Here is a 19054-nt window from a genome sequence, read left to right as displayed (position 1 = left end):
TCTCTTCCTGAAATCTCTAGAATACAGGCCATGTGCAGTAAAAGAAGGAACATCAATGTTTGGAAAAGTTTCTTTTCTGAACAACTCCCAGGAAACCAACATGATATATGCTCTCATTGCTCTGATTACCTCCTTTGTCACAAATTAATTTGCTTTTACCTGAGGTGTCGATGCAACAGTCCCCGCATTTTGGGGCCTGTCTGGAGGAGGTCTTTATTTCAGTAGCTGCAAATTGAATTCAAAGTGCAAAAGTAGTTTGCTTTCAATTAATTTAGGGTAGTGAGAGAAGGAAGGGCAGAATACTGCCCTTCTCATTGGGTTCAGGTAAGCACCAGAGACTGGGGAGCATCATGTAAGAGAAGAGGACTTCCGGCCCTTTCTACACTGTCCTTATATCCCAGGATCTGATCCCAGGTTATCTGCTTTGAGCTGGATTATATGAGTCTCCACTGCCATATAATCTGGGATAAACAGTTCATCTGGGATTGGATCCTCGGATATAAGGACAGTGTAGAAGTGGATCTGTCCCACACATGCAAGCTTTGTACTCTTTATTTTAACTCTGTCATTATGCTGTGGACATTTTTACATTTAGTGTTAGAAGTGAATCATTCATTTATGACTTTTTTTAAAAAAAACTGGCTTTTCAATCAAGTACATAGCAATACTTACAAATACTCAAGAAAAGCAACTCCAGTCACTGGACAGTCTCCTTTGAATTCATGAAACTGGTCTGCAAAAGAAAAAAGGGGTGGTGGGAAAGGGAAAATACTTGAATTAAATAGGAGGGAAAGTTTACATCTTCCTCTTTAGCCAGCTCACACCCTTGCCCACACAAATAATAATAATAATAATAATAATAATAATAATAATAATAATAATAATAATAATAATATACACTGACAAAATTACGATCTGCCAGCTGCAAAAGGCCACCCTGCTGGGATCTGCGCGCATCATCCGAAAATACATCACACAGTCCTAGACACTTGGGAAGTGTTCGACTTGTGATTTTGTGATATGAAATCCAGCATATCTATCTTGTTTGCTGTGTCATAATAAAATAATAATAATAATTTATATTATTAATATTCCAGCATATATATATCATTTGCTGTGTCATAGTGTGTCTTTGGGTCAATAATAATTTTATTTCTTGCCCGCCTCTCCTCATGGCTTGAGGTAGGTTACAGCATTACTAGCTTCTGATCACCTGTGGAGGCCAGGCAAGAGTATTTTCAAATGCCTCCCCCCCTCCCCTTACTTTACTATCATCTTCAGGAAACAGCATTTTAAATCATGAGCTAAGTTATAAAAATAATAGCTTACAACTATTTATTAATTTGCAAAACCATTACCAAGAAAATTATATTTTCACTGTTCCTTTTTTTACTAATAATCTTCTGTATTATTACCTCCTATAAAATGTCAAGAACACAAATCAGAACAACGCTGCAATTTTAAACTATGCACAGTGCTGTAAGAATGTTTTTTTAAAAACACTATTTCGTCTTATTCAAGCCAACAGATATTTACAGGGGGAAAATAAATGTGTTTATTCAAAGTTAAATATAACATTAATAGAAATATTATATATGCTTTCATTCTCCACAGGTTAATATTCTACATAATGGGAGAGTAGAGCCAAACCTAAATTCTTTGGTGTAACCAGTTTGTGGATTGGGCTGAAAGTTGAAAGTTAGTCTAATACAATGCAGTCAGTATTATATTATAAGTATTATATTCGATTTAATTTCCCGCCTTCCTTCCTAAATGTCCCTTAGAAAGGTAACAAATGCAACTCAGAGCCACAGGATTGCCTTATAACATTCTTTTGCTCACACAATGAGGCACTTTATGCCTCTAAATATCCCTGGTTTCCTCTCTCCAGAACCCCCAAGAGTTAGAAGGTGGTTCGGCAAGGAGTTTGTTTTTATTGTTTGGTCTCTATGCAGCTGTTTTGGTTCTTGTGAAAACAAAAGGCACTTTGTTCAAAGCCCTTCTTTTCTTTCCAAAGCATGGGCACGAATACTAGTAATCTATCCCAAAATAGAAAGGAATATAAAGCACAAGTTTGGATTGGAAACCTGTACCACTCCCACTGAATTATTCACAACTGATAATTTGGAATGATGGAACTGCAAATGAAAATGTATTAGGTTCCTGGTTTTGGTAAACCTCAGAATTGCAGCCATGAAGGATTTCTGCACAAAGACTTCCACAGCTTCAAAACATCTATTCCTTCAGAAAGATCATTTGGGAAACTAGAACTTGTCCCACACCAAGCAATCCAACATCTATTAAAATATAGGTTGAGCTGCGGGTGAGGTATGATAATACAGTGCATATTTTACAAATATTTTATTGTACTTTAGCACTGTTTTAGCATTACTAATTGATTGATATATATTGTAAACTGCATTCAGTTTCCAGCTTTGGGAGAAAAGCAGGATATAAATCTGAATTAGTGAAGCAGCATATGAAGTAGGTGCTAGACGATTTGATGCATTGCATATTTTAGGTTAATTTCTCAGTCGATGTTTCATGTACACTCTCTGGCACAAAATCTGTGATTTGTACTGCAGAGAAATACCTTGTTGCTGTACAAAAGGAAAAAGCAAATGTAGGCAGCGATGCATGGGCATTCCCACTATAAAGCAGAGCAAGGCCATGGATGAAATATGGTAGTGTTAAGATTATAGAAATGAGTAAAAAATATGGCCTGCCTACTGCTTCCTAAAACATAAGAAGCGATTGTCCCACCACCAATATTGAAGTAAGGGTCCACTGTGGGCCCAGAAAATTATCTTAATCCCCAAAATGGCAAGAGCCTGGTGAGTAAACACTAGGCAAACTCAATATGTGCTGAATGCAAACCCTTCTCAGCCTGGTGACTTTGAATATTCTTTAGCACTACCTTGCCCTGGCCTAATTACACTGGCACTGTGTTGGTGGCCATTTAACCTGAGTCAGGATATGGATGAACTGGTTTGCTGCAGAGCACCTACCAGGCACCCCAGGAACCGGATGGGATGGTGTCCACAGAGATCTGCTAAATGTGAATGATCCAAAACCATAAATATTTTTTTTTCTGTATCTGATGCACTGCTGGGCATCATCATGCCCAGCAGCATGTTCGATGGGCATCTACCTTTGGTTCTGTGTTTTTAAAATGCAGAAGTGCTAGCCCTGTCCTGACAAGTGCTCCACATTTTTCTGCTTACATCCAGCTCTGCATGGAATTACAGTGATCGGTTTCAGTAGATTTTATTACTTATTCTGAAATTTCCAGTAAGCTGTTTCTGGCTGGATTCACACTACCACACATATTGGAGTGTACGTTTTGTGGACACCCCGCTCTTAAGAGAGTTTGGAACACTATTTAACGCCTGTGTAGAACAGCCCTCAGTCCCTGGGAGGGAAGATATATGGATTTGGTAGCTCCTTCTTCATCTTACACCTGTTTCACCCCATTTTTTAAACTCTTTTTAGTCAACAAAGTAGTTTTTCAATATACTGGTGGTTCTATTGGCAGAACTCTAAGGTCAACTGTGAAGCTTTTACAAGGCCACATAAAGGATTTCATAGCTCCTAGAAGGCACTTTGGTTTGTCTGCATGCAAAAGCAAACTGTGGTTTTCACGAGAAACCTGTTGTGTAAGTAAAATGTAGGATATGACTTAGATGTATATCTGAGAGTCACTGCCTATTGTCCATAGACCACCAACCATGGTTTGGTATTGCTGAATGCAAACATTTAAGCACTTCATTTATTACAGTCAAGTCCTTCTCTTCAGTCCTCATCTCTTACAGTTTAATAACAACACATCATACAGTTTCAAACAACTTTAATTTTTCTAGGAATTAAAATACATATTGGGTCAAAGTTCTGTGAGTTTAATTTTGAGATTCTGTCAAGGGCTAAAAAAGGTGGTCCAGAAGAAGAGATGGCAACCCTAGTTATAACCCAATACAGAATCAACAAATCTCATTTGCCGTTATCAATGCAATGCTATTATGTATGTCTGCAACCAGCTCTGAATCTCATTATCAGATGATTTATGCCATTACTGTGCTTTGGAGACACCAATTAAACAAGGACAGCAGTTCGTAAGGTCACAGCTAATTAATCCGAAAAAGTATAAATACACTTTAATGCACACCACCTCATGGAGAGAATTTAGGAACAAAGCATCAACAGTTTATAATGGGTTACACAATTATGCATGAAGGTTAAACACACACGTACACTCGGCTCATCTTCTATGCTCTGCTCAAATATATTTTTATTGTAAGTATTTTAAGCAAAGAGAAAGCTCAGGGCAGCAAAAAGAGCATCAGAAAAAATCTGTATCTGGAAGCCTTGACGCTTTGGGCAAAAATGCAAGAAAGTGAGAAGACAGTAAAGGGCTAGCCTTGCCCAGTGATCCTGAGCAAATTAAGGCCTCCCGTTGTTCAGATAACACCTCCAAACTGGGAATGAGCTGCAGGCTGCACCATTACAAAGGCAGTCATGCAGAGGGGAGGTGGGAACCAAACACACAGCTTGGTCTATTCAACTTAGTTTCATCCGAGCAAGACCAGTATGTTGCAGAACCACAAAATCAGCAAATGCTTCCTAAACTGGCTTTGGCCTATCTATTCCACTTGGACCAAACAGACACACACACACAACCTTTTTCTCATTCTATCCTAGAAGACTTTCACCCATACCCCCTCCATTCCCTCCTCCCCCGTGTACCTCCCTATCTGGTTAATAGACTATAAGGCTCCTACAGAGGATTTTCTTATATTGGGTGAAACCAGAGCCGGCCCTAGGTATTTTTCAAGTGTAAGCGAACAGAATTTTGGCGCCCCCCCCCCCCAAACCAATCACTGAAAAATAAAAGCATTGGATAAGCAAAAATGTTGGATAATAAGGAGGGATTAAGGAAAAGCCTATTAAACATCACATTACATTAAGATTTTACAAATTAAGCACCAAAACATCATGTTTTACAAGAAATCAACAGAAAAAGTAGTCTCGACTGTGCCCCCGTATGTTTTGCGCCTGAAGCGACCGCTTAATTCGCCTCATTGTTGGACCAGCCCTGGGTGAAACCTTTAGCTTTAACCTGATAAACTCAACAAGATTAACTCCAGCAATTAAAAACAAAAGCACTGTTTACTAAAAATAAAATAAAAGAGGACCTGCTCTACATCTGTTCCAAGAGACAGCACAATACTATGGTTTAAGTGTTGGATTAGGACTCTGGGAGGCCGGGGTCAAATCCCCACTTAGCCAAGGAAATGCTAAGTAACCATGGGCATGTCTGGCACTCTCTCGGGCTCCTACACTGCCATATAAAATCCAGAGTATCTGCTTTGATCTGGATTATATGGCAGTATAAACTCATATAGTCTACTTCAAAGCAAATAATAATAATAATAATAATAATAACAACAACAACAACAACAACAACAACTTTATTCTTATATCCCACCCCATCACACTCTCTCGACCTCAGAGAAGGTCATGGCACACTACACTTGATCTTAGCCAAAAGGCCGAGAAGCAATGTGAAGGTCACAGCAAACCGCTCTGAAAAAATCTTACCAAGTAAACACTGTGATACAGTTGCCCTATGATCATAGAGAAATAGAAAGGATTTGAAGACTCATAGAAGTAGCAATTGAATTGTATGCATTTAGTTCTCATCAATCAAGGAAAAAAGGAAAAACACTGTCCACAGTTTTGGAAGCACAGCACATAGATACTGAAAACACATCAAGTCACACAATGCTATCCTGGCTGCCTAATAGTACGCTTAGATGCCAGCACTGTTCACAAAACAGCCAGCCCTAGGGCTCCACCTACTAAAAGAGGAACTTTTTGTAATAAGTGGTTCTCAAAAACTTAAAATCTGATAAGAGGTTAAACAAAGCACTCCTTCCAACACCCCACCAGACAACATCTTCTGCCAATTTTTACAAACAATTTAGTTCTCTAAATATTTTTTTATGCTGCTCACTAGAGAAAGTAATATGGACCATTATGGCCTTGCTGTTTACTGTGTTATTTGCTTTACATGACTGCTGTAAAACTAGAGCAGCTGCTTGTGGTCTCAGTTTAAATTCACAAACCATTTTCAAAGCATGCATTATGTACACACCCTATTAAGCAAATCCTACCTCTGCCTGCCTGCCAAGGTTTCATGGCAGACTCCACAAATACCCAGAGTTTGCTTTCAGTTCACTTGATCAAGTAGTACTGGGACAATCAAAGAGAGGCCTATGAACACATACAGAGTGCTTCTTCATCTAATTGAGAAATCATAGTAATAAAAATGAAATTAATATCTTATACGTCAAAAGCATTTTCCTGTAGAAAGACTGGCTCATTCTAACCCTCACACATATACCTGCTTTAAAGCTGTATTGAAATAGATCTCAGCCACTTCTTAACTAAATATGCCAAATATTTGCCATGGGATTGCTTCATAGATAGTTTGATGTTCTAATACTTTTAGGGCAATACCTTTTTTGAACACAGCTGTATAAAGTGCACTACCAAGGCCAATTAGATCAGGATTGTTTCAGGTGCTGAGACCTAGGGTTGCACCTACACTGTAGAATTAATGTAGTTTCATACCACTTTAACTGTCATGGCTCAATGCTATGGAATTCTGGGATTGGTATTTTAGCGAGCACCAACACTCTTTGGCAGGGAAGGGAAAAGACCTTGCAAACCTACAACTCCCAGGGTTCCATAGCATCGAACCATTGGAATCAAAGTGGTGTCAAACTTCATCAACTTCACAGTATAGAGCAGGCATGGGCAAACTTTTCAGCATGGGGACCAGGAGGACTGGGAGGGAGGGGGGAAGGCTGAAGGTTGGCACTGGGGGGGAGGCTGGGGAGTCAGTTGGCATGGGAGGGAGGCTAGGGGTGGTTGACACAGGGAAGGGAGGCTGTGGGCAATTGGCGACCCATGCAGCTGAGCAGGGCTCTCAGGAGGGCCCTGGGCAGTCGTATGTGCCTTCATGGTCCTCTTTTTGGCAGGAGGGTTTGACATGCAGCTGTGAGGGGCTCTTGGGAAAACCCTCCACAGCCACATGTCCCTGTGGAGCGCTCCTCTTGGCAGGAGGACACGGTGGTCCGCTGCATCCTCCTGCCCAGAGGATGGTTTGACACGTGTCTGTGCAGGGCTCTCAGGAGAGCCCTTCACAGCCATGTGTCCCTGCAAAGCCCTCCTATCAGTAAGAGGACATGGCTGCCTGACACATCCTCCTGCCAAGAGGAGGATATGATACACGGTTGAGGGCTGGAGGCAAAGGCCCAAGGGGCTGCACCTAGCCTGCACGCCTAGGTTTTCCCATTCTCTAGTAGAAGTCCCTGAAAATGTCACTAAGAGTTATGCATTGAGCACCAACACAGTTGTTCACAGCCTGCCGTTCACATATACACAGGGCAAGGAAAGTGACCATATTGTCCTATTTAGAAACTGAGACAGAAATCTAAATTAAAATGCTGTTCCCAGATAAAGGTGAATTGAAGGTATTATTCCTTCTTATTTATATGAGATTAATAATATTTAATCTAGCCTACTTTTGAGTTACAATCAGCCCCCTCCTTAATGGCCTTTCGTTCACAAATTAAAACCTTTCTGTGGAGTCAGGCCTTCCCAGACGAATGAAAATAAGCACTGCCAGTTTGATAAAACATTTTTTATAATAATTGACAAATAACTTCAGTGGCCGGAGATTATGGATATCTTTAATATGGTGCTTGTTGTAAGTTTTTTTAAAAAAAAATTGTTTTATTTGATATCTTAATTGAGCTTTTAACTGGGATATGATGTTTTAATTGATTATGTATTGCTGTTCAGCGCATTTGTATGAATTTTATATGCTGTACGCCGCTTTGAATTTCACCCACAAGAGAAAAGCAGGATAGAAATGAATTAATAATAATAATAATAATAATAATAATAATAATAATAATAATAATAATTGGTTTTAGCTTGAAGGTGGATGTAGGACAGAGTGGAAGGTAAGTTCCAGTACCACAATGACCGGGAGGGAAGCGGTAAGAATTAAGACCCCCAGAGAGTCTTGCCAAGCTGCACCAGTAAATCTGTTAAGACTTGTAAAATATGGAAAACTGTTCCTCTAATAGCTAAATTGGAGATTTGCACATAGACCTTTCCTCCTGCCTAGAGCTGAACTTACCAAAATGGCATAATTTGCACCTGCATCTCCTGCCTAGAAATGACTCAGGTCCAGTTGGTTTCCAGCATGTTATCAAAGATATGGAGAAGTATTATAGAATCTAACCTTTCCTGGCAATCATTGTTTGTTTTCCCTCCTTTGACCATGTCCTGGAACTGAAATCTTTCCAGCAACATTTTCCCAAAGCTCTGGCACTAATTATATGGATCCATGTTCAACCAAAAGCTGCAGGTGAATTGGCAGCCACTTTTGAAAATGATTGTGATCTTGTGATATCACAAAAGCTGTCAAGGATTTATAGTCAGTTGGTTTTGGGTTTTGGCTTCAAAAGAAGAATGCCATAACACAACGGCATTTGTGCAACGTTTTAAAAAAGTGTAGAGATGTTAAATATGATCCACAAACCAGAAAGGATTAGTGGCACATGGAAATAAATTTCCATGCACAATTGCACTTTTGGATCTGATCCCAAACATGCCGGTGTGAAAGGGAAGAATTAACATCTCAAAATCTGAAAATATGCAAAGAGTATTAGTGGAGCGCATGTACTCAGAGACACAGCGAAATGAACAACCAAGGCACCAGATACACTGCGCTTCTCTCTTTTCCTCCTTTTTTTAATTCCCTCCTTTTGTGTTTTTGAGCTGTATTATCAGTGTGCCACAAAAAAGTTCTGATTAAGGAATACATTTTTCTGAAATCGCCCAGTGGCATGATGTAGGTGGCAGTTTGACAGTAAGAACTGCAATAGTTGCAATTTCAGTCAACTTTCCAATTTAACATGCAGTTAAGCCTTTTTAATGAACTTCATATTGAAGTAAGCTAAAACACAATTATTCAGCAGATTAAGATCATATTGATTCACTTCAGCCTACTTCAAATCAACTTTATCTACCATTATTAAAAGGGCCCACATTATATTTTATTTTTAAAGGTAGACATTAAACGGCAGGCATGGTCATTTTAAGTGCATTTCCAGGGGTTACATTACATTCAGTGTTGTATATTTACTCAGAAGTAAACTTCATTAAAATCAATTGGACTTGCTACCTATTTCATACATTTAGGATTGCAGTCAGAAGGAGAGATGTGACTAACTACTTTGGCCAATATGGTAGCAAGATGGTTTTTGAAAATAGCATATAGTCAGAACTCAGTATCCACAGATTCTTGATTCATAGATTCAACCAGCCATAGCTTGGACATATTCCAAATAAAAAAAATTAAAGGAAGCCTTGATTTTGCCATTTTACATAAGGAACACTATTTTAAAGTATGCCATTGTACATAATGGGGCTTGATCATCCACTGATTTTTGTATCCATGGAGTAGGAAGTTATGAAACCAAACACAAGTGGATATCAAGGGCTGACTGTATATTTTGTGATTAGAGTAGCAGGAGTATGAATCAGCTCTGGAAATGTTGTACTTGGTAGGATGTAAATGGATCTTCTAGCACCTTACAGACTGAGATAACAAAGTTGGTAGCAGAAGTTTTGTAGACCAAATCTAATTCCTACTATGAAAGGTTATGGTATTAGCTTCAATCTTTCAGTTTGTCTCTAAATTGCTATAAGATTCCTTTGTGTGTTAATATTCCAAACTAATATGGCTACATTCTTGAATTCTAATTGATAGGAGTTAGGGTTTCGTTGTGATTCAAATTTCAAACACTGGTGGCTTCCATATTTGTGGGATAATATTCTTTGGGTTTTGGCCCAGGCTTTAAGGCCCCTTTTACACTGTCATATAAAATCCAGATTATCTGCTTTGAACTGAATTATATGGTAGTATAGACTCATATAATCCACTTCAAAGCAGATAATGTGGATTAGCTGCTTTGATAATCTGGATTATATGGCAGTGTAAAGGGGGCTTAAAATAGTTCAGATATGCCCAAACTCTACCTCCAAAAGACAGCACCTTGGATAGCTCTTTTAAAACTCCAATTAACATGCAGAATACATGCAATGCTTTGTTTATTTACAACTATCTTCAAAAGATCTGCTACAGGTTAAGCATCCCTTATTTGGAATTCCAAAATCCAAAATTGTCCACATGGGTGGCTGAAATAGTGACACCTTTGTTTTCTTATAGTTCCTGGTACACAAACTTTGTTTCATTCACAACATTATTAAAATGTATACAATTACCTTAGTATTATGTTTATAACGGATATATCAGGCATACATGAATTTCATGTTTAGACCTGGGTCTATCCTGTTATGTATATATGTGCAATTATGAGTTTTCAAATATCCAAAAAAATACAAAATCTAAAACACATCTATTCCCAAGCATTTCAGTTAAGGGATACCCTACCTCTACATCCATTTGGGGACATTCATAGTTTGATCTGTTTGCCTCTAAAGCAATGTTAATGATCCTGGTGGATATGACAGTTTTCATAAATTGTCTTCTTAGAAATAACTTGTGAAACCTTTCCTGACTGGCAGTGCCTTCTTGTATCAGCTAAGGACATCTTGAAATCTCTCCAGATTCACATTGAAAGGGGATTGAGAGCCAACACACTGAAATGAATTCAACAGGTGCTGGTGGTCTTGAGAATCTTGGCCAAAGAGCAAGACAAGAGAATATGTTTGCACTCTGATATAAAGTCTGTTCGTAATACAAATATCTGAATCTCTTTACCAATAGTTAGAGAAAATCCAGTCACTTGAATGGCGGAAGCGAGAGCAACAAACACGGACAGACACCTGCAGCTACACACTATTACTGTATGTGGGTCACGTTTAATATAAAAGTCCAAGGAAAGGGTCAGCATGCCAAAATTCCACCATAATGTCAAAGTAATACAGCAATTACTTTTGGATTAAAAGATAGAGTCACACAAACACAGAGCTGGAAGAGGCCTCATGGGCCATCTAATCCAACCCCCTAATCAATAATAATTAATGGAGGGTTTTAGAAATTGTTGTCTATGCCCTGCATCAAATAGATGTCAGACAATCACACTATGGCCTGACTTGGCTTTTCAGTGTCCCCAGTTGACTTTAATTTCTCTTAAACAAGTCTATTTTTAAAGATGTTCCAAAAATGATGGTGCCACTCACTCTCACAGTGGCTGAGTATCAATACTAGGCATACTCAGAGTGCCTCCCAGGGCCTACAGTAAATTTGAGCTGAGCTTTTCAAAACCACTTAAAGTAAGCAGGCATTGAATTTCCAATGAATAGCGTAAGTACTGCCATATTGGATTACAACAGTCTTACTAGCCCATTACCTTGCCTTAAAGAATGGTCGAAATAAAAAATTGAAACTCAAAGATTCAAATGATCTGCTCATTTTCTTTAGTCTTTAGATGCTTGAGCTCTGTCTATAATGTTTACCCACGAGTAAATTCAACTGAGACTTGTTCTTTGTGCGCATAGTGTTTAGACTTGGATTCTATCTTCAAGATACTTCATTATGTAGATTCAGGAATTCCAAAATCTCTTCACAAAATTTTGAAATATGGAACATGTTTGGTCTTAATCATTTTGGATAATGGATACTCATCCTGTAATAACTAAAGTCAGCCATGTAATGAAAAGTAATGTCAAAAACATTATTGTTGAATTTAATTAGATCAAGGTCTTAAACTTTAAAATACTTACTGCATAACAGGCTTTCTTTTATAAATACCATATTTCATCAACTAACCACCTCATCAGACTGAGGGATTTTAGCCTAGGATGTTTCCACCCCTTCTGGAGGACTGATGGGCTCACTGCCCATTAGACGACACAAGAGAGCTTCCTGTGGAAGCCCCTCCTCCAACTGGAGGGAAAGCATCGCCAGATGCTTCCCTCTCAACACAGGAGGTACTTCATGGTGTGCCATCTCCAATGGAACCAGCATGGGCTTCCCTGCAATGGCGACACTTTCCCCATGTGATGGGGAAAGCGTTGCCAAGAGGGAGCTGCACACACTACTTCCTCTTTTCACCCCAGAACCCCAGTAAACTGGGATGCTTTGCCAGAGCTTTATGGTGAGGTTGTATGATACCATTAATTCCAAAGCCCCATCTACACTACCATATAAATCCAGATTATCTTAATTGAACTGGATTATATAGTAATGTAGATCCAGCTGAAGACACACACTAATTTCAGTACCATAAACAGGAAAAAAATGCATCTACAATGCATCTACACTTTTTTTAGATGTTTATATGTGAATCGAGAAAATACAGAATATTAAAAAAAAAGAACACACAGGACAACTTTCTGAAGGGTATGCCTTTTGAGAGAAAAAGAGAATGCACATTGTCCAACTGCAATTTTTCAAAATAGTTGCAGCTGTCAGTTTTTCCTAGCATTAAAGTAATGTAAAACTTCAGGAAAGGAGATTCCACCTGAACATCAGGAAGAACTTCCTCACTGTGAGAGCTGTTCGACAGTGGAACTCTCTCCCCCGGGCCATGGTGGAGGCTCCTTCTTTGGAGACTTTTAAGCAGAGGCTGGATGGCCATCTGTCGGAGGTGCTTTGAATGCGATTTCCTGCTTCTTAGCAGGGGGCTGGACTGGATGGCCCATGAGGTCTCTTCCAACTCTACTATTCTATGATTCTATGATTCATGAAAACTAAGATTAGTTGTCCTCTTTTTTCTTTCTTTTCTTTTTTTTTTTTTTTTTGAATGAAAGAAAACTCAAATTTGCTAAATAGTGGTGAGTCACTGCAAGTTCCTGTGGTGTAACTAGTCCAAGTCAGAACCAAAGATGTTGACTCAGAGGTAGCTGTGCTGCAACTGCAGGCAAAAGTCTTTGCAGCAGCCAGAAGTTGTCTGCAAAAAGTTACCCTTTGATGGTGAACTGTCACAAACACATTAGGGTTGCTCGGTTTTTTCTAGGTGATTTCTGGCAACTGAAAAGTCTTATTCAGCTAGTACTCAAATTCCAAGAGAGCTAAGTCAATTACTTGTTCTAAATTTAAACCACTCATCAGTGAGACAATGGTGATTACATAATCATTTTCCGAAACAATCCTGTTCATTTTACTGAAACCAATACCAATGAGTTCTGTTCAAATTGTGTCTTTTGTTCCCTTTGCTTCACTTTTTATCAGTCTTTTCTGGTGAAATGTGTCCTATAAATGTTCCACCTGTTCTGGTGAAAGATGCCCTATAAGGGTTCCACTTATTTTAAGTCTTCTAGGTTGTGTCTCTTCTTTGTTGTTGATTTCCTGTTACTATATAACTGCTGGAAAGACTTAATGGAAAATATCATTGTTTTGATGCTGTTTAATTGTTTACACCTCAATGAAATGAGGAAAATACAAAAATCATTTTTCTAAAACTGAGAGAACACCTCTCTAGGAATCCATAGGTCCTCTAGTGCAGTGGTTCTCAAACTGGGGTCCCCAGATGTTTTTGGCCTTCAGCTCCCAGAAATCCTAATAACTGATGAACTGGCTGGGGTTTCTAGCAGTTGTAGGCCAAAAACATCTGGGGGCTCCAGGTTGAGAACCACTACTCTAGTGTGATACTATGGGCAACCTCTAGAAGACGTGCTGGAAGACCTACCATCTCATTACAGGGGGGGTGGCCCCTTTCCATGCTGGGGCTCTGCTTTGGCCACAGATCCTGACAAATGCCATCAAAGGACATGGGCCATGGCTCTGCCCCATCAATGGCTGATGTGGCGAGGAAGCCTTGCAAGAAGCTTCCTCGCCACCATGGAGAGTCTTCTGTCTTTTGGCTAGCTCCATGGTTTTTAGGTTTTTCCCTGTCTGATGGGAAAGGGACAGGGCACCAATGCACCTTGCCCCAATATCCCCATATGATAGGGGAAGGAGGGAGGGCGTGCAGCTTGCCGTAAGGTGTAATGCACACCTTCTATTTCACTGGTGATTGCAAGCAAAACCAGACAAGGGGGGTGCTCATCAGTATGATGAGGTCCCTAGAGTTTCCTAGAGAGGTGCTATAAATACTCTCTAGGGCCACATCTACACTGCCCTATAATCCAATTTCTGATCGCAGATTAACTGTTTTAAACTGAATTATATGGCAGTTAGACTGAAAGCAGATAATTTTATTCAAAAACTAGATTATGGAGTAGTGTAGATCCATCTAGATCTTTTACTGACTCTATGCTTAACTTCCTGCCAAACTTGGATCCAAGGGAAGAGATTCAGCACCTGCTGAGCTTCCATTCAATTCAGAGCAGATGCAGTCAGACAGACAGTAACATCACACACATACCAATGGCAGAAGATCCATCAACCACACAACCAATAACACCAGAGCTCTTCAATACTATTTAATGGTCCCACAAAACAGCTACAGGAACCCTGGGAATTTCTTTATGATAACTGAATGAAACAAAATTCAAGTCTTTTCAAATAAATCTAAAGAAGCATGTTTTATTGAGATAGATAGATAGATAGATAGATAGATAGATAGATAGATAGATAGATAGATAGATGTATTTAGCCAGCTTTTGACAATTGCTGTCACCTCCATGTACACTCAAGATGGATCTACACTGCCCTTTATCCCAGGATCTGATTGCAGATTATCTTCTTTGAACTGGATTATATGATTCTACACTGCCAGGTAATCTGGGACAAGAAGATAATCTCGGCTCGGATCCTCATCCTGAGATATAGGGCAGTGTAGATCCAGCCTCATTCCATTCTTTTCAGCCCAATTTGTAGTAATTTCTTGGGTCTGCCCTAGAATTATTCCAAATGCTTTTTCCAAATATGAGGGGGGGGAGAGGTTGCTGAGGGGATCACATAGTTAAAAAGAAAAATTTCTACTCTAATTTTTTTAATTACCATATTACCAATGCATTATAGCACCTTTAACACTAAGATTTTGTTTTAAAAGAAAGAAAGAAAAAACAAAATAGAGATTGTTATCTCAGAACTAAAAAGAAAACTTATGGAGGGTGGGAAAATACTGCAGCTGATGCTAGTCTCAAACAACCAAATATTGATTGGAATTATTCTTTTTTTTAAACAAACACTCTGAAACCTATACCAGCGAATACTACAATCTCCTGACATGCATACAGACTGAAGAAGTAATGCAGTCTGACACCACTTTAGCTGTCATAGTTTAATGCTGTGGGATCATGGAAGTTGCAGTTTTTCAAGGCTTTTTGCCTTCTCTGCCGAATAGTGCCTCATCAAATTACAGCTCCCATGATTCCAGAGCATTAAGTCATGGCACTTAAAGTGACATCAAACTGTATTCAGTGTATGTGCATCCTACATTGCCTCGTCCACTATCCTCTCCAATGGCACACAAAGTATTTTTTTTATTTAGACAGGTTTTTTTACTATTACCAGATGCTGCAGAAAATGTATTTAAGGGGCTGTGTGGACTTTCCCTATAATTTCTTATGCTTTAAGTGTTTTTGAATTGGGTTTAAGTCAGTATGCTGTTCATATGGCTGTTACTTTATCCTTTAAATGTTTTTTTATTATTCATGATGATGATTGACTTCTACCTGTATTTTGTTCTAATCTGCATTGTAAACCACCTTGGGTCCAGCTTGTGAAAAAGGTGGGATATTACTAAACAAAGTAGCTAACAGCTGTAGAATAAATATTTAAAGTAACAAAGATGTGATTAGATTCTCGTCTTTGTAAAGACATAAAATTATCAAAAAACAGGAAAATAATATAAAATCAGAACTGCAGCATAATTTATTTCTAAATACCTCTTTCCCTATTATGTGCATGACATGAAGGATGTTTTCATTTTTGTTGCTGCTTTATTTCTTTAAACCAAATACCAAAGAAGTGATTACGGCAATAAATATTTCTGATAAGAGATTAAAGACCACAAATTACTCTGAGGTAGGTCCAAAGCAAGGATTTCTTTGCAAATTTTGTTTTGAATTCTTAGTATTAATCAGACAAGCTATATTTCCTTCAGCAAAACATAATTTATTTTTCAAATCTGATCCTCTGCTTCGTAGAAGACACCTTTTCACCTCTTTGGAACTGCATAGAATCATAGAATCATAGAATAGTAGAGTTGGAAGAGACCTCATGGGCCATCCAGTCCAACCCCCTGCCAAGAAGCAGGAAATCGCATTCAAAGCACCCCTGACAGATGGCCATCCAGCCTCTGCTTAAAAGTCTCCAAAGAAGGAGCCTCCACCACACTTTGGGACAGAGGGTTCCACTGCTTAACAGCTTTCACAGTGAGGAAATTCTTCCTAATGTTCAAGTGGAATCTCCTTTCCTGTAGTTTGAAGCCATTGTTCCGTGTCCTAGTCTGCAGGGCAGCAGAAAACAAGCTTGCTCCCTCCTCCCTATGACTTCCCTTCACGTATTTGTACATGGCTATCATGTCTCCTCTCAGCCTTCTCTTCTGCAGGCTAAACATGCCCAGCTCTTTAAGCCGCTCCTCATAGGGCTTGTTCTCCAGACCCTTAATCATTTTAGTCGCCCTCCTCTGGACGCTTTCCAGCTTGTCAACATCTCTTCAACTGTGGTGCCCAGAATTGGACGCAGTATTCCAGGTGTGGTCTGACCAAGGCAGAATAGAGGGGGAGCAGGACTTCCCTGGATCTAGACGCTATTCCCCTATTGATGCAGGCCAGAATCCCGTTGGCTTTTTTAGCTGCTGCATCACATTGTTGGCTCATGTTTAACTTGTTGTCCACGAGGACTCCAAGGTCTTTTTCGCACACACTGCTGTCAAGCCAGGCGTCCCCCATTCTGTATCTTTGATTTCCATTTTTTCTGCCGAAATGAAGTATCTTGCATTTGTCCCTGTTGAACTTCATTTTGTTAGTTTCGGCCCATCTCTCTAGTCTGTCAAGATCGTTTTGAATTCTGCTCCTGTCTTCTGGAGTGTTAGCTATCCCTCCCAGTTTGGTGTCATCTGCAAACTTGATGATCGTGCCTTCTAACCCTTCGTCTAAGTCGTTAATAAAGATGTTGAACAGAACCGGGCCCAGGACGGAGCCCTGCGGCACTCCACTTGTCACTTCTTTCCATGATGAAGATGACGCATTGGTGAGCACCCTTTGGGTTCGTTCGCTTAGCCAATTGCAGATCCACCTAACCGTAGTTTTGTCTAGCCCACATTTTACTAGTTTATTTGCCAGAAGGTCGTGGGGGACTTTGTCGAAGGCCTTACTGAAATCCAGGTAGGCTACATCCACAACATTCCCTGTATCGACCCAACTCGTAACTCTATCGAAAAAAGAGATCAGATTAGTCTGGCATGACTTGTTTTTGGTAAATCCGTGTTGACTATTAGCAATGACCGCATTTGTTTCTAAGTGTTCGCAGACGACTTCCTTGATGATCTTTTCCAGAATCTTGCCTGGTATCGATGTGAGGCTGACCGGACGGTAATTGTTTGGGTCGTTCTTTTTTCCCTTCTTGAAGATAGGGACCACATTCGCCCTCCTCCAATCTGCTGGGACTTCTCCCGTTCTCCAAGAACTCTCGAAGATAATTGCTAGTGGTTCTGAAATAACTTCCGCTAATTCCTTCAATACTCTTGGATGTAGCTGATCTGGCCCTGGGGACTTGAATTCGTTTAGAGAGGCCAGGTGTTCCTGGACAGCTTGTTTCCCTATTTGGGGTTGGATTTCCCCCAATCCTTCGTCCATTCCATGTTGCTGAGGTTGAAGATGGCTTTCTTTTTGTGAGAAGACCGAGGCAAAGAAGCCATTGAGCAGTTCTGCCTTTTCCCTGTCTCCTGTCGCCATCACCCCATCTTCTCCTTGCAGAGGCCCTATCGCCTCCTTTTTCTTCCTTTTTCTACCAATGTAAGCAAAAAAGCCTTTTTTGTTGATTTTTATGTCCCTGGCAAGCCTGAGCTCATTTTGTGCTTTAGCCTTGCGAACTTTTCCCCTACAGGTGTTGGCTATACGTTTGAATTCTTCTTTGGTGATTTCTCCCCTTTTCCACTTCTTGTGCATGTCACTTTTGAGCTTTAGCTCAGTTAGAAGTTCTTTGGACATCCATTCTGGCTTCTTTGCACTTGTCTTATTTTTCTTCTTTGTTGGCACTGTTTGCATTTGCGCCTTGAGTATTTCACTTTTGAAAAACTCCCATCCATCCTTAACTCCCTTGTTTTTTAATATTGGCGTCCATGGAATGCCGCTCAGTATTTCCTTCATTTTTTGGAAGTCAGCTCTCTTAAAGTCGAGAATGCGTGTTTGACTTGTCTTAGTTTCAGTATTCCTTTGTATTGCAAACTCCAGGAGCACATGGTCACTTGCCCCTAAGGATCCAACCACTTCAACTGTGTTGATCAGGTCTTCCACATTTGTTAAGATTAGATCAAGAGTTGCTGATCCTCTTGTTGCCTCTTCTACCTTCTGGACCATAAAATTGTCTGCAAGGCAAGTGAGGAATTTGTTGGACTTTGTACTCTTGGCTGAGTTTGTTTTCCAGCAGATATCAGAATAATTGAAATCGCCCATGACTACTATATCTCTTCTTTGTGCCTGTTTGGTCAGCTGTTGACAGAAGGCGTCATCAAGTCCTTCATCCTGACTCGGAGGTCTGTAGTAGACACCCACGACAAGATCTTTTTGAGTCCCGGTTCCCTTGATTCTTATCCAGATGCTTTCAAGCTGGTTTCCCGGATTACAGTCTTGCATTTCTTCTGCAACGTAACTGTTTTTGACATATAAAGCTACTCCCCCTCCTTTCCCTTTTGTTCTATTTCTGTGAAAGAGGTTATAGCCCTCAATGGCTACATTCCAGTGATGGGAGTCATCCCACCAGGTTTCAGTGATGCCTATGACATCGTATGTGTGGTGCTGTGCTAAGAGTTGGAGTTCTGAGCGTTGGTGTAAAGACATGTAAGCCCCTGTGACCTCCCCTTGAGCTGTTTATTTGGGATTATTGTGCTCTCCGTAC

General features: G+C 39.9%; 1 protein-coding gene across 4 annotated transcripts in view; it reads right to left on the bottom strand.

The window, feature by feature from the left end:
• sox6 (SRY-box transcription factor 6) overlaps positions 1–19054 on the bottom strand; it is a 524097-nt gene that overhangs the window by 430616 nt on the left and 74427 nt on the right. For all 4 annotated transcript variants that reach the window (XM_016993151.2, XM_008107320.3, XM_062977163.1 and 1 more), the window contains exon 2: positions 673–733. The gene's annotated coding sequence lies outside the window, so the exon portion shown is untranslated. The remainder of the gene's footprint in view (positions 1–672; positions 734–19054) is intronic.

Source organism: Anolis carolinensis, chromosome 1 (assembly GCF_035594765.1).
Source record: "Anolis carolinensis isolate JA03-04 chromosome 1, rAnoCar3.1.pri, whole genome shotgun sequence".
Taxonomy (NCBI): Eukaryota; Metazoa; Chordata; class Lepidosauria; order Squamata; family Dactyloidae; genus Anolis; species Anolis carolinensis.
The sequence above is the reverse complement of the archived record's forward strand: the minus strand, read 5'-3'. Positions and strand labels throughout refer to the sequence as shown.